The sequence below is a fragment of the Amyelois transitella genome, chromosome 17 (genome assembly GCF_032362555.1).
Source record: "Amyelois transitella isolate CPQ chromosome 17, ilAmyTran1.1, whole genome shotgun sequence".
Classification (NCBI taxonomy): domain Eukaryota; kingdom Metazoa; phylum Arthropoda; class Insecta; order Lepidoptera; family Pyralidae; genus Amyelois; species Amyelois transitella.
The window spans coordinates 3,385,076-3,400,396 of record NC_083520.1 but is presented as its reverse complement, the minus strand read 5'-3'; the positions used below and the strand labels follow the sequence as shown (position 1 = coordinate 3,400,396).

The window sequence follows — 15,321 nt, the reverse complement described above, 5'->3', positions numbered from 1 at the left end:
TTCTTATTCGATGAAAGTCGCTTTAAACTATGTTGATATCGATAAGACAATAAATTAATTATCGACGTGAACGCCGTGAAATCCTGATATGTCACCTGTTTTACCTTTCTTTAAACTATTTTATGTCAAGCTAAATCTCGCCGTGTTAAATTTAGTGAGTTGCAAAATCGCCGTATCAAAATGAAACCATACAACATATATGTACAGTAAATATATATATCTTTGCCAGATAGAATTTTCATGATAAAAATTTCGCGTTTATGAAATTTGTTTTTCGTATTAGCTATAAACTTTTCCACGACGTTATAACTACCGGAAACTGTACACATTAAATGTAATATAGCAAAAAATATTTTTACTTTCTGTAAACATATTCCAAAGATCAGACAATAAAAAACATAAATAAACATTCATGCTTATCTGAAAACCTGTCAAATAATTCTAACGTTTAGTTTACTCACCCTGATCGCTGTCAACGATGGGCTATTAAAATTTTCCGTGCCGACGCGTCTGCATCATAAATCATAAATACACCTTCAGCTATAATTATCCTTACATATTAATATTAACTTAATTACTGTTAAATAAACTATCGATAAAAGTTTTCAAACTTACACAACACTAACACTAAAGACAGCTCATTTCATATTTAAATTACGAACATATATTTTTTATAATTAAGATAATCTTTCTGAGAAACATTCCAAGTTTAAATTTCGAACGGCGAAACTGCGTTCGAAGTTGCGTTCATACCGCATCCAATAGGCGGCCACGCGGGCGAGACTACGAAATGTACTGGAGTCGTGCGTTGCTTCTCGGGACCAAAATGGGAGTAATGCGCATGGTTCGAAGATAATCCCAGTTGAAAAGTATAGTCGGACTGGGAAAGGCTTTCAGCGTGAATGCACCTCTCTCTATTGTAAGTACGGGCGAAATGTAAGCAATGGCTGATTAGCTGGGTTCCAGCGTCTACTGTTACAGACGGTGACGCAACCTATCTACATACTTTTTGCAATGGAACTATTACTCGTCAATGCAATAGTCAGATCTTGCATAGTTTATTAAAGACTTATCTTGCTTCCGTTAGGGCCAGTAAACAATAAAGATATAAAAAAAATGGCAGACAGGTTGCATTCACACCTCTCTGAAGAGGAGCCGTTGCATAACTTATTTATTTTTAACGCACCACCTGTAAACTGTACATGCATCTCATGTTTTGTTCCAATGGTTTGACTGGCAGAGAAGTCCATATAGCATTACGCTTGTTAATTATTTCGAAGAGCAAAGAAGAGCAATGTGCCGTGTGGTTCCCGGCACTATTACAAAAAAGAATAGGACCACTCCATCTCTTTCCCATGGATGTCGTAAAAGGCGACTAAGGGATAGGCTTATAAACTTAGGATTCCTCTTTTAGGCGATGGGCTAGCAACCTGTCACTATTTGAATCTCGGTTCTATCATTAAGCCAAATAGCTGAACGTGGCCATTCAGTCTTTTCAAGACTGTTGGCTCTGTCTACCCCGCAAGGGATATAGACGTGATCATATGTATGTATGTATGTATGTAGCAAATAAATAAACAGAATAGAATAATTTATTTTCAAAATTGGAGACAAGGTATCACTTATTGACGTCACATAACTTAAATCTAATTATAACTACTACCGTTTCTAAAGCGCACGTGTAGAAGAAGCGGCGGAACAAACTACACTGCAGCATTTTCATCGGACGCCAATTTACAAATATAGATCTCTTAAATCTAAATCGTGGACGAATGCACATTGTCAACATTAAAAAACATGAATGAATGTAGAACTAATATATGTCGTCCTGAGATTTTTGTTTAAGGTAAATAAAGGATATAAAAACCTTGACAACTGTTAGGTAACAACAGCTTACTCAAAGAGGGTTGACGTCAGGTATACGGTGCGTGCGTAAACAAAGCATTTACTCTATAATTACTTTCCATTATACGTTATTTCGAATTTTTAAAGGTTAGTTCATAATTATTTAATTTTACTCAACCCATTAAAAACATAGTTTGATTCACTTAAACATAAATCACGTTTTTGTTCCTTACGGAGTAGACAGAGCCAAAAGTCTGAGAAAATGTGAAAGGTCAGATGATTTTATTCCAAATTCTGATTTAAGTTGCTACTAAAATTTACTAAACGAAGAATCCTACGATTTTCCTTCGCAATTAGACCATCGTGAAAGAGGTAGTCTCTGCCTAACCCTCCGGGAAAGAGGCGTGATTTTATGTATGTATGTTTTAGACCAGCACGAAAGCTTACACTAGATCATTTTTATTCCATCATTCTTTTTTACAACTTTGGTTAGGAAGAGATAAAGTGTTATTTTTCTAAAGTGCTGGGTACCACAAAACAGTTTCATGAGTTAACCCTCTCTATTAATGTTCAAGCTGACACTGACTGACTGACATCCATGCAAATCCAAACTGCTGGGTCTAGATAAATGACATGTATCATGATGGTTCCAATTTAGGGTTGCCAAATTAATAATTTTTAAAAAAACTCCCACTAGAAAATAATTTACCGATATTTTTCGTTACATGCAACCGGAGCCGCGGGCATTCTCTAGTTTAAAATAGCTTCAGTACTGACGTATAAAACTACTACCACATTATTATCGTAACGATATATTTTTGCGCACCTCATAACGCTCAACGTTACTACTCTTGGCATTTGATAGAGTAAATTATAGTTATTATTGTCACTGATTTTCATAGCGGAGACTGGTCTATTTTCATTTTATAATACATAATAGATCTATCTAATCTATCTCTAGATAGATCTACATGTACTTTAACCTCCTTCGCTCCCGTGGGAATTTGCAGGAATAAAATTGATGCATGTTTCTTATTAATCATCTTCTTCTTTCATTTTGCTTTAGTCCGGGTTGCATCCAGGTCACTCTGGAGAAGAGAGTTTTTACAAGAAGTGACTCCCATCTGAACACTGCAACCTTTGCAGGGGTACCTATTTCGTATTAGATTGATAATGGTTACACATCCAGTTGCTTCAATGTGCAGGTTTCCTCACGATATTTTCCTTCATCGTAAGAGCATAGGTTAGTATTCACACTAATGTAAATAACCGAAAATAGTCATTGGTATATAGCCGCTCAACCAACCAACAATGCTCTAATTGCATGTTTGCCTAATTGTTATGAATGCCTAGGTTTAATGCGCAGCAAATTAATTCAAAATCATAATGAAATTTTTTGAATTCCTACATTACAAATGATAGATAAGTATTTTCTTTTAATAGTGTTACCACATATAAAAAACAGAAAAAAATATATCAGGCAAACACCATATAGTCTATATTTGTGTATGTACGATTTTTTTTAGTTTCAAATATACTTTTTGTACTTATCTACCTTTTTGTAAAAATAAATGTTAAACGAAGGATTGAAATAATGACAAAAAGACTGACTTCGTATTGTAATATGTCATAATAAATGTAAGTAATGCACCTCGGTCACTGTGCGCGCTTCCATTTAACTTTTGGTTAGTTTAAACTGTGGTTTAAACAGCGGCGTGTCAAAGTTGTGCCACTCCGTATTTAACTTTTCAAATCACAACTATTTCTTGGTACTGGAAAATTATAAATAGCAAACTAGTTTGTTACGCGTACCAGGTATTTATATAAGCAACCTAGACGAACGTACCTTGACCTAATAGGGAATTTCTGACGGACAGTTAAGGTGCATAATACCTAACTCGCAAGAAATGGTTTAACTACAGACCTTACTACATACACATAGAGTTTCATACTTTGGACCCGCATTATTTTGGGCTAAGGTAGCTGTAGCAGGTTAGAAACTAAGGTATCTTTAATGAATGTTATCTGCAAAATATTCAACAGAGATAATGACTATGGAGATTATTGATTCGATCATACCTAGACCCAAGCAGACTTGCCACTTTTTTATTTTTATTCAATATTGGATTAGGAATTTGTCTTCCATCTCACCTGATGGTAAGTGACGATGAAGACGAAGATATTGCATGCCTATCCAAGAGATACCCGTTTATTCTACTTAATGTTCGCGATTCTATTAAATGTTTAGATTTCTTCGCCGATAATTTTATACTTTACGCTAGCGAAAAAAAAGGGACGCCATATTAGATGTGAATTTTTGACAAGTTTATGAGCTTTTTCCTTTATTGACTTTTACAATCTGCACGGGAAGAGAAGGAACTGACACCCGGTATGTTTTTTCTTTACTCCCACTCCACCATGGAAGTCATTTACGAGAAGATATACTCGTATGTAGGTTCTAAAAATGAGTCCAAAAATGCTGGCCACATTGTTTTTTAATCGAGTCATTACCGGTTACAGCCTTAGGCCAGCCAACTTAGGAAACGGTGTCATAATTACTAAGTCAAATCTTACCGGATTATGGTGCGATACCTGACCTCAGATTCTTTTATAAGAAAACGTACTTACAAAATTTAAATTGCTACTTACTAAGGTAAACTATTTTTTGGCCATAGAGGTTGAATCTGAAGTGAATAGCTACATATGTACTACAATAAATATATTCATCTCCTCATCTAAAGTGGATTCCGGGGTCCACCTTTGACTATAACAGAGTGGAAAAGTCAAGTGTCTATACAAAGCAACTTCCGGCTTCCTTCTCAGGTGAACCTAACCCGTATCTAATCAGCCTTGCACATCCAGTTGCTTAAATGTATAGGTTTCCTCACCACTCACTTAAAAAAAGTATCCTGTTTATAACGGACAAATTAATGCGCTTATCTGTCACTAAACCTGTGTCGCTAATGAATAGTTGAGTGTGTGCTTTGGTCATTCCTAAATGACTAGAGTTGGCCGGAACTTCGCTACGTCATAAAGCTAAAGGTACACATACGCAAATTACACAGATTAAACTAACCCTAAGTGAGTTGAGATATGGCGTAACATACATTAGAAAATACGGCCGAATTAAGAACCTTCCTAATTTTTTGAAGTCGGTTACAAAGGTAGGAATTTTTCAACAACATTCTCTCTCAAATTTTTACAGGGGTATCATAATATACTTCTGTGTGAGCTAATCAATCACAAGAATTCCTATTTATTATGGGGCAATAATTATTATGTCAAAACTTTTTTATACTTAACAATCACCAACCATTTTGTCCGTACTTTTAATGCGTTGATGTCAGTCAGTCAATCAATTACTTTCCTCTCTTTCTTTAGAAAAAGTATGTACTGTGCTTAATCAATCGTGTCGCACCAGCACTTTTTGCTTTCATTAAGGTCACAACTGATAAATTGTGTATTGCTTGCATACCAACTTCTATATACTCGTACCAAGCAATATTATCACTGCGAGTTGCAACTTTTTTGCATTGCTGCAGCACACGCATGCATGGTTTATTTACCTACTATTGCCAAACTCTTATTTTTAAGTACGTATGTTTAGTAAGTAGGCTTACAAACTTGGGATTCTTTTTTAGGCGATAGGCTAGCAACCTGTCACTAATTGAATCTCAATTCTATCATTAAGCCAAATAGCTGAACGTGGCCATTCAGTCCTTTCAAGACTGTTGGCTCTGTATACCCCGCAAGGGATATAGACGTGAACATATATCTATAAGCTTATAAAATACAGCTTCTTCTTTTAGGCGATGGGCTAGCAACCTGTCACTATTAGGATCATCATAACTCTGTCATTAAGCCAAACAGCTGAACCTGGCGTATCAGTCTTTTCAAGACTGCTGACTCTGCCCTGCTCTGCCCTGACTTTTGGCTCTGTGTACCCCGCAAGATAATATACATATAATCACGTCTATATCCCTTGTGGGGTAGACAAAGCCAATAGTCTTTAAAGACTGAGTGGCCACGTTTCAGCTATAAGTATGACTCAATAATGCAAATAAACAGAATATCCCTTTGTATATGAATAACTTTATATTACAGCAAACCAATTGATCAGTCATTTCTCCTTTTTTTCCAATTTCCACCTTGTTCTTGAATACTTTGTTACCAACGCTCCCAATTTTTGTAATAAATTCTGAAGTTAAAATTACAATTGTTATAGAGTCATATCTACAACTCCCGGACCTTGTAATTTTGATTTGAGACATCTCGACTAACTTTTTTTATCACGAAGTTGAGACATGGTTGTTAAACTGATTGTGTTTACAATTTCGGTTTGGTAAAGTGTTTCATTTTTTTTGTGCTAGAATAAATATCGAAGAAATTCGATCTACCCGCGCAGACAAAAATATATCATTTTATTAGTCTTCATAGTACAAGAAAATTTCAATTGTACACATACTATTTTAGAATTATATGATTGCGACCCATTTCAATAATATGTATATGTGGATACTATATTCTTATATAATTATAATAATTCACATTTTACCTAGTATGTATTTTTTGTCGTGTACCACCAATACTACCTAACATTTGCCAGTTACTTACATCGACAATTAAATAATTTCAGCCCACTTCAAAAATTCTTGTTTTAGAAGTATGACTGAATTGAAAAAGTTTTCTCTACAAACTGGGGCTGTAAAATATCTTATCATCCGCAAAATTTAAACTTCCTTGATAGATATTCTGGGGAGCAACTTCCTTCTTGGTTAATTTTCTGCAACCTAAACTCCAATTACAGGTAATCACTTTTGAATATCGAATTTGTTGTAAATTAGAGTTGAAAACACAAACTTTACCAAAATTCTTGTTTATTTTTTTCTATTAATGGGTTTTACATGGCAAAAGTATATCGCCTTAAAGAAAATTCCCAAGTTTCTAAACCTTTCCCTTGATTCGTTTTTACAATCTGCACGTGAAGAGAAGCAGCTAGCACACACTTTTTTTTCGCTACCAGACCTTGGCCTTGACCTTAAACTTGGTATATTTCAAATCAATTCAAAGTCTTACTATATCATACATCATTTGAATTACAGTCTGTTTATTAGAAGGTACAATATGATCCCTGTTGGGCATCGCAATTTTAAAATACCTAACATGGAACTGCAGGCATTTGCTTCGTTCAGCCAAGTTTAGCTGAATCAGCTTTTAGTGACTCACGATTGCCTTTTATTATATTTACAATCTAGCGTGATCCTTGCTAGTACCAAGAACATTAGCGGGTCACGCCAAATTCACATAAAGCATTTATGTGATTACAGTTACAGCCATTAAGAATGAAATTACAACACAAACTAAATCTTAACTTTCACTTTCAATGTTAATCCAAGTAAACTTATAAATGTGTCCTTATTGTAGCACTGAATAAATTTTTAAGTTTTATGTTAATCAGGTTAACTGGAAGACGTCTCACTTAGGGATAAACTCACTTTTGTACTGTACTACTGTTTTATATTTGTAATGTACTCCTTAAGTGAACAATAAAGCATTTAATAACTTACTTACTTATTTGATCTGGTTTTCCTTCATACTCCAAAATTATGTAATTAAAAAACAAAAATGATCGTTTTAATTATATTGAACAATCAATCTTTTTAATTATCTTTCAACGCAGCAACGTTTATGTTTACCTGTATCGTAAATGTTGCGTTGATATTGGGTACTTATTAAAAGGAAATCACACAGACTAAATTACAATACAGGTAATTAAAAAAACACACAAACTGAACTATTTAGTCTGTGTTTTTTTATCCTATCCGAATATTGTATTACTATTTTTATTATTTGGCAAAGGAGAAAGGCTAAGCATTTAAAGAGATTTAGGACCAAATTGAGAGAGAGAGACGAAATTTTAAACCTGATTCCTTACAAATTTCAGAAGAAAATTCCATGAAAATACATTAAAAATTCTCGACTTACTCGTGGCAAGGCACGCTCGGTTGCTTACTTCATGATTAATGATTTAATGAGATAAGCCCTCGACCCTTGAAGCTAGATTATAGGATTTTCAGCTGTTTACTATTATACTTTGCTGGGATTTATCATTGTGGTTTATCTCTTGATGTAGTACGTTACAAAGGCATGTACAAAATGTTGGGTCGGATGATCGTGCATGCGGTTTCATATAATGTTAGGCCCCGACCATAATTTGAAGTGGATTGGCACGTTTATCTGAAAATTTTCTGTATATGACCTAACAGCCAAACTAAAACTAATAAACAGAGTTTTTAAGGTTATTAGGTAGAAATATATTATAATTATGATTAATTATCTCATTAGGGCTGTAACCCCAGTGTATGACAAGCTGCTTGACTAGATATTATCGCCTTCTAAGAAATACTATAACTAATTTAAAAAATCATACATACATATTATCACATCTTAATCCCTTGCGGTGTAGACAGAGCCAACAGTCTGAAAATATTGATAGGCCACGTTCAGCTGTTTGGGTTATTGACAGAATTGAGATTAACATAGTGACAGATTACTAGCCCATCGCCTAAAAGAAGAGTCTCAAGTTTATAAGCCTATCCCAAAGTCGCCTTTTACAACATCCATGGGAACGAGATGCAGTGGAGATGGGGAGATTCTTTTTTTTATTGGTACCGGGAAACACACGGCACTTAAACTAAAAACTTCACTTTGTTATATTTATTACCTCTTTACCAATATCTTGGGAATTTTGCAAAAACATAGGAGTAAAGAACATAGATACTCAATTATAAAAAGGATAAAGAAAAACTGATATAAAGTAACTAGCAATCTAGTGCAAAATATACTTATACCCAAGTGATTTGCGATAAACTAATATTATGTGCAGTCTATTGAAGCAGAAATCAGGGACTGGAGCATAACTTTTAAGGACGCAGTTGGGAATAGTTAAAGATAAGAAAAAAGCGGATAGATTAACTGATAGTGCGTCTTGCAGCTTCCCTTATAAAATAACTTGAATCTCCAGAATAAGCACATTTTATGTCCATTCTTATATATTTTTAACATTTAATAGGTATTTATTTATATTGAACTTATCATCGAATTTTAAAAAATCTCTTAAATCAATTTTTACGCTGAATGTTTTCCCGCACTTTAAAAATAGAACCACTCCATATCTTCCAATACACGTCGTAAAAGGCGACTAAGGAAAAGGCTAATAAACTTGGGATTCCTTTAGAATCCACTCGGCCCGAGAAATTTGGTCTCGCAATAACTTTGTTCACGTTTCGGGAATAATAGCTCTGTCCACCCCACAAGAGTTATGGACGTGATTATATGTATATATGTATGAACAAAATTATTTGCTTCATAGAAACCTTTCACCAGTTTGCTACGCATCTGGCAAAGGACCCTTACAAGGCTTGCCTTCGATGAGATTAAATTTGAACAACTCTAAAAAAGTTCTTCGCATGAATTGTGAGGGTCTAAGTACCTAAGTCGAAAAGGGACCTTTTCGTGTGTAAATAAATATCCGAAATCACTAACTCTCAGTTAACATAAAGTACCGTTTAAATATTGACGAAACCCGTGTTTACTAATAGATGTAAAATGCTTTTTAGTTAAACTTTTTATTGTAGAAACGAGCTTCTACTTAAGAGAATTCAGGATTGAGTGGGCTTTATATTATATTTACCCATGCTACTCTGGCAGTGAAGAAAAGAGTTTAAGAGTCAGGAAGGTTTATACAATAAAGATTCTCCTTACAGGCATCAAGCGGTGGGCTAGTAATTTGTCACTATTTCTAAATTTCAACACCATTCCAGCCACGTTCAGCTGCCATCCAGCTGAACGTGACCTTCGAGTCTCTCGTGTGCCTACCCCGTAAGGGCAAAGACGTAATATATATGTGTATTATGTACTTTTACCTTCCTTAATCAACTCTATTTACGAACTCGTCAAATTCGATTTCAAGGTTATCCATCACTTTTGGCATCCCATAGGCCCATGGGTGTTTCGGGAAAAAGAAAAGGTATGCTTTCTATGCTACTCAATCTACTGCTATTGAATACATATAACTTTAGCGTAACTCGTTTTATTTTGTATGTAGGCGTTGTATAAGTTAATAAGTTTAATATTCGACTATAATAAAACACAATTATAAAATACGACAATTATAAAACAAAATTTTAATACTGTTTTCACAGTAAAGTTTTCACGCGCACAAAGGTCTCTGGGAAAGCTAGTATATTCTTTTTTGATCTTGCTCAATCGTCCTTCAATTCAAATTATTTAATGGTCACGTTGCGTGACAACCTGTTGTGCAATCGGCACTAACTGAAGACAAAATACCACCAAATTACCTAGACCTCCGTCAGAAAAAATACTGTGCTTATTCTATTTATTTTTTACCCAAATACTTTTTTGTGTAAGGAGTCCAAGTTATATTGGCTCGCTGGTATCAGCTATCAAATTTACAGCTAACCGTAAAAGCTCACTCGAGTAGATAACAAGCATGTCTATATTAAAGGAATGAGAGCAAAGACATTACTTTAACTTACTCAGTGAAATAAAAGTATGGATACTATTAATGTCTTTTGTTTTTTTATATATATAGCATAAGGAATCTTCTTTGATTACATTAAGCTATTATTGTTTAATTTTTTCCGCATCAAGATGCATCAAGAAAAAATAAATCGTATATCTAAATAAGAAAATAGAAGACTTTCCACTTAATTATCTTCCATTCTTTTTGATAAGTAATGATCACAATAAAGATAATTTCTTTTGTAAACTTTTTAATGAAGGATAATTTTAAGTGCATTTTCATTAGTGAAGAAATTAAAAAATAATGTTTTTACAGAACGCCATTACAAATTTGCCACTCGAGGAAAAGTACTTTTATATCTTTTGCCACTAGAACACTCTCCAGACTCAAACATAATAATAGAAAAATAAAAATTAATTGACCAACGACTAAGAAGGAAAAACATTAAAGTTTACTAACCGAAAAATGCTGCAAATTTCAGCTTGTTTTCTTCTATTTACAAGTATTTGCCCTATCTAGGTTGGTTTATATAAGAATTTTCTAAATCTTATAAATTTACTGTCTTCAATGTTTATGCCAACTGTAAAGTTTATACAACTTTGTTAACTATGCCAAAATTGATAAATTTCAAAATCTATACTTATACCCTTATACCTAAATCTATATATAAACTATACATTTATTATAAATACCATTATACCGCCATACCATATCAAAATATGAAGATAAAGTGTTAGTCACAATTTATATTCATCAAACATCTCTCATCATCTCTCAATCATCTCTTAATATCTGAACGAGTGATGAAATTTGGTGCGAGATGAACGACTTTACTTGACTTAAAGGACTTAAAGTTATAATTATTACATAAAACCATTGGGGCTTAATTTTCTATACAAAGTTAACAACAAACATATTGAACCTTTTTTCACGAACCTAATGTAGCTTTACTGAAAATTTTGTACGCTGTTATTTTTAAAACAAAAGCCACATCCATTTTATTCCACCGAGCAAAAATATTTTGACGATTTATGGTTGTAAGTTGTATTGTTCACAAAAATCCATTATTTCAATCGTTGTACGGCTTTCCGGCTGTCATGGCGTCCTTTACTCCTGCCCTTTTTATTGTCACAACATTGTGTTTATACACTCAATGTATCACTTTGGAAAATGGAGCAGGCAAGTGTTCTTTTTTTAAATTTATGATATATGGTTCACAAAAAATATATAAACTGAAAACTAAATAAAACAAAAATTACAATTATGTAGATACCTAATTATAATTCAAACTTTATCAAAAAAAATTAAGAAGTATATAAAAACTGAAAAATAATATAAAAATAAATGTAATGATCGATTGTTTTTTAGATTTAAAACAATTGTTTGTTTTTTATGTCTAAAATGATCGGTTTGTTTTTTTATGCCCCATTTTGGTAGATTGTTCACATTAGAAAAAATATTGTCCGCTAAGCAATCGTTTATTTTTGCTTTATCGACGGTTGTAAAGGTTGCAATGTTAACAATTATTTTTATAAAACTAGATTTAGCTCCAGGCTTTACTGGCATTGGGATTTCTGAATATTCATCCCGAAAGTATGCTTGCGTTATTTTACGAAGCTCGTTACCAAATTGCAGACAAGTTCGTTCAGAAAATTCGATTTTACGTTAAGATATTTCAATAGCCAGTTATCTATATTGAACTACATTACATATACTACATTCTGAACCCAGGATCCGACTGCAGTTGGTACGCATATCGTCTTTATTTTATACCATATATATAAAATCATTTGCGCAAATTCCTTGTTAAGTAAAAAAGGAATAATGGTTTTTAATTAAAAAACTATGCTCAACAAAATAATTACTAAAAAATTTAAAGACTGATATTATAGGTATCTCCTCTAAAAGAGTTAATTGAAAAATAAGAAAAAGCGATACTTAAACTTGGCTTTGTAATCAAAACAGAAAAGGATTATGTAAATCGAAAGACAATTTATCTTTTCCTCATCTTCTAAAACTCTGAGCTCGTGATTCAATTTTAATAAGTAAATCTTTTTACCAATACCAATCTGATTTATCTCATCAAATATCAATTCATTAGGTTGCCATTCTGACAAGGGCCGAAATGATAAGAGTGACGATAAAGCTAGGTTTTAGTCAATACACGTTCATTATAACTATCCCACTAATATTATGAATGCGAAAGTTTGTAACGATGATTTTCACGAAACTTTAGAGTACCTAATAAAGCTAACTCATTGGAATAACATAACAAATTAAATTTATAGAAAGTTAACGTAGACGAGACCGCGGGCAATTCTTAGTTATTTATATTATTTTTGTTTTTTTTTCTCGATGTATGAGGGTTTTCTCGATGTTGTCGAATTCCCATCCTGAAGCCTTAGGGTAGAAGGATAATTTATTATGTAATTTATTTTCTGAAAATAAAAAATAGGCCTTTTTTATGAAATTATATGAAAATACCTATATATATGGATGATTTACTTCATAAAATAACATTTTTTAACTTCAGAACCGAGAATTGGAATCTTAGGCTTCTGCAACAACTTTGGATATGCTAAAATTGGTAAGGTGAGTTAACAATTTCCACATACCTGCCTAATTGTGTAATAATAGAACTTAAATTTGGATTATCACAGCCTAGAACCCGATACATTTAATAAAAATGATTAAAACTTATAAGAAAATACTAGCTTTTACCCGCTGTTTCGCTAGAGTGGGCGCGAAGCTAGATGTGAAAGCTAGCGATTTATTAAAATAATTCGAGCAAGTATATTTCTTCAACTTTTAAATTTTTTATGCCCATTTCCAAATTACATGCATTCTGTTTTGTTAAACTGAAATGCAACAAAATATGAACTTTGCTGTTTTGACTCTATCTAGTTTTACCATATCCTAATATTATAAGTAATATAAACGCTAAAGTAAGTTTGTTTGTTTGTTACCTCTTCAGGCTTTAACTACTGAAACAATCTTTTGGAATTCGCGTATATATTATTAAGAGGCTGGAGAAAGATTTTTGGTACCTTTCGTACTTACTTACTACCTACGTACTTGGTGGATTTGCGAAAAACATGTATTCTTGTGTAGGTGACGCTAAATTCGCGCGGGCACGGGTAAATGCTGGTTGTTAATATATATGAGAAATGTGGAGACAAATAATATTCTAAGATTTCCCACGTGGAAATCCCCAGTTCTTGGAACTATTTACCTTTCAAGTTGTAATAATCCCAGATATTTGATGTAGAGGTAATCATTCTGTTACCAATCCAATTTAACACCTTTATTAACGAAATGATAGACTAATTACAGTCAAAAGAGCTTAATATGCTAAAATACATGGATCGCTAGATCATTCTGATTTTTGATGAAACAGCTTAACCTTCAATCGACATTTATTAGTCCGCAGTACCAGGTTTTAAGAAAAAACAGTTCGGTAGAATTTTTACCGCCAAAAAAGGGATAATTGGAGAGAATTACACAACATGCAATTTAAATGCGTTAAAGACCGTAGAAGCAGATACATTTATTAAACGCTTTAAAAGATTCAAATATTTTTTAACTCTACAAATTACAACCTTTATCCAAGATGGCTTTGTATTGTGTCCATTAAAAATGTATTCGTCTCTCTTACGCCATGTTTTCTTTGCAAACCTCAGTTATTAAAGAGAGAGTTAGAAAGCGGAATATTATCAATAAACCTTATAATTTAGTATATTTGCCGTCTTATCTCAAATTAACGATTTAAGACCAAAAATATATTTGAACTCAATTCAGCTGGAGGATCTATTTCGACCAATATATATTTCTTATGTTAATCAAGGATTATCCTTATTCATACTTGAAGCAATCGGATCAAGAACAATAAATCCCGTAAATATTTTAAGAAATTAATAAAACTTATTAAGAGACATTGCAAAACACAAAATAAATTTAAGTTTGTAAATGCGTAATAGAAATATATAAATTTAAGATGATTATAATGAAAAACTTTCTCTCTAATTTACATGTAGATCTCATTTTCTCTTTCACTATAAAATGTTAAAAAAGTATTTTTTTTTTGCTAACGTATTTTTTTACATTGGTAAAATTTAATGGTGTTTAAATACAAAACTCATATTGGTTTCTTTTCGTCATATCCACAGATATTTTGCATCATCTGCAAAGGATTCGACCCATCTTGCTTTAGCCCAACTGCGCCGACTACTTTTGCACCAACTACAACAACGACCGCCGCGACTACTACAACTGCAGCAACAACAACAACTGTGACAACAACTACACCTAGTTTAACGACAACAACACAAATAAATACAACATCCTCATCACCTTCTTCTTTAAATAATGATGATAAATAATTTTATTTTAAGTCATTCTCACACTCGAGTTATAATTTTGTACATGTTCTTTTGTATTATTTTTAATATTTAATACAGAATAAAACTATTGTGTGTTATATTTATGTGCCTACCACAGATTCATAATACGTACCAGAGTAGATAATCTACAATTGAACTGTTACGCTAAAACCACACGGCGCCTTTTTGTACCTATCAGAATAAATACAAAAATTAGCTTTCAGGTATGAGAACATACCATTTGTTGTTCTAAATTTAAGTCATTAAATGGACCACCCTCATAATGTCATCAGGTCCGGCTGCAGGTATTGAGTTTCCGCAAATAAATTGGATGTGACAATCACAGTTGCCGACGCCATTTTGTAATCAGTTGAATGAAAGCCTTTTATTGAGAAAATAGCGTCATTATCATATTTTTTGTTAGTTTTATCCTTGCATAAAGAGCACAATGAAATGTCGTGTGAGGCAACTAAGGGAACAGCCACATTCATCCAGTGCAAGTTTCCATGCTGAAAGGGAAGGAAAAACCTTGTGTCAGTTGCATCTCTACTC

At 33.1% G+C, this 15,321-nt stretch overlaps 1 protein-coding gene across 1 annotated transcript in view; it reads right to left on the bottom strand.

The window, feature by feature from the left end:
* LOC106143359 (neuropeptide CCHamide-2 receptor) overlaps positions 1 to 770 on the bottom strand; it is a 53,322-nt gene extending 52,552 nt beyond the window's left edge. The window contains exon 1 of the mRNA XM_060948911.1: positions 462 to 770. The gene's annotated coding sequence lies outside the window, so the exon portion shown is untranslated. The remainder of the gene's footprint in view (positions 1 to 461) is intronic.
* Positions 771 to 15,321: the final 14,551 nt, after the last annotated feature.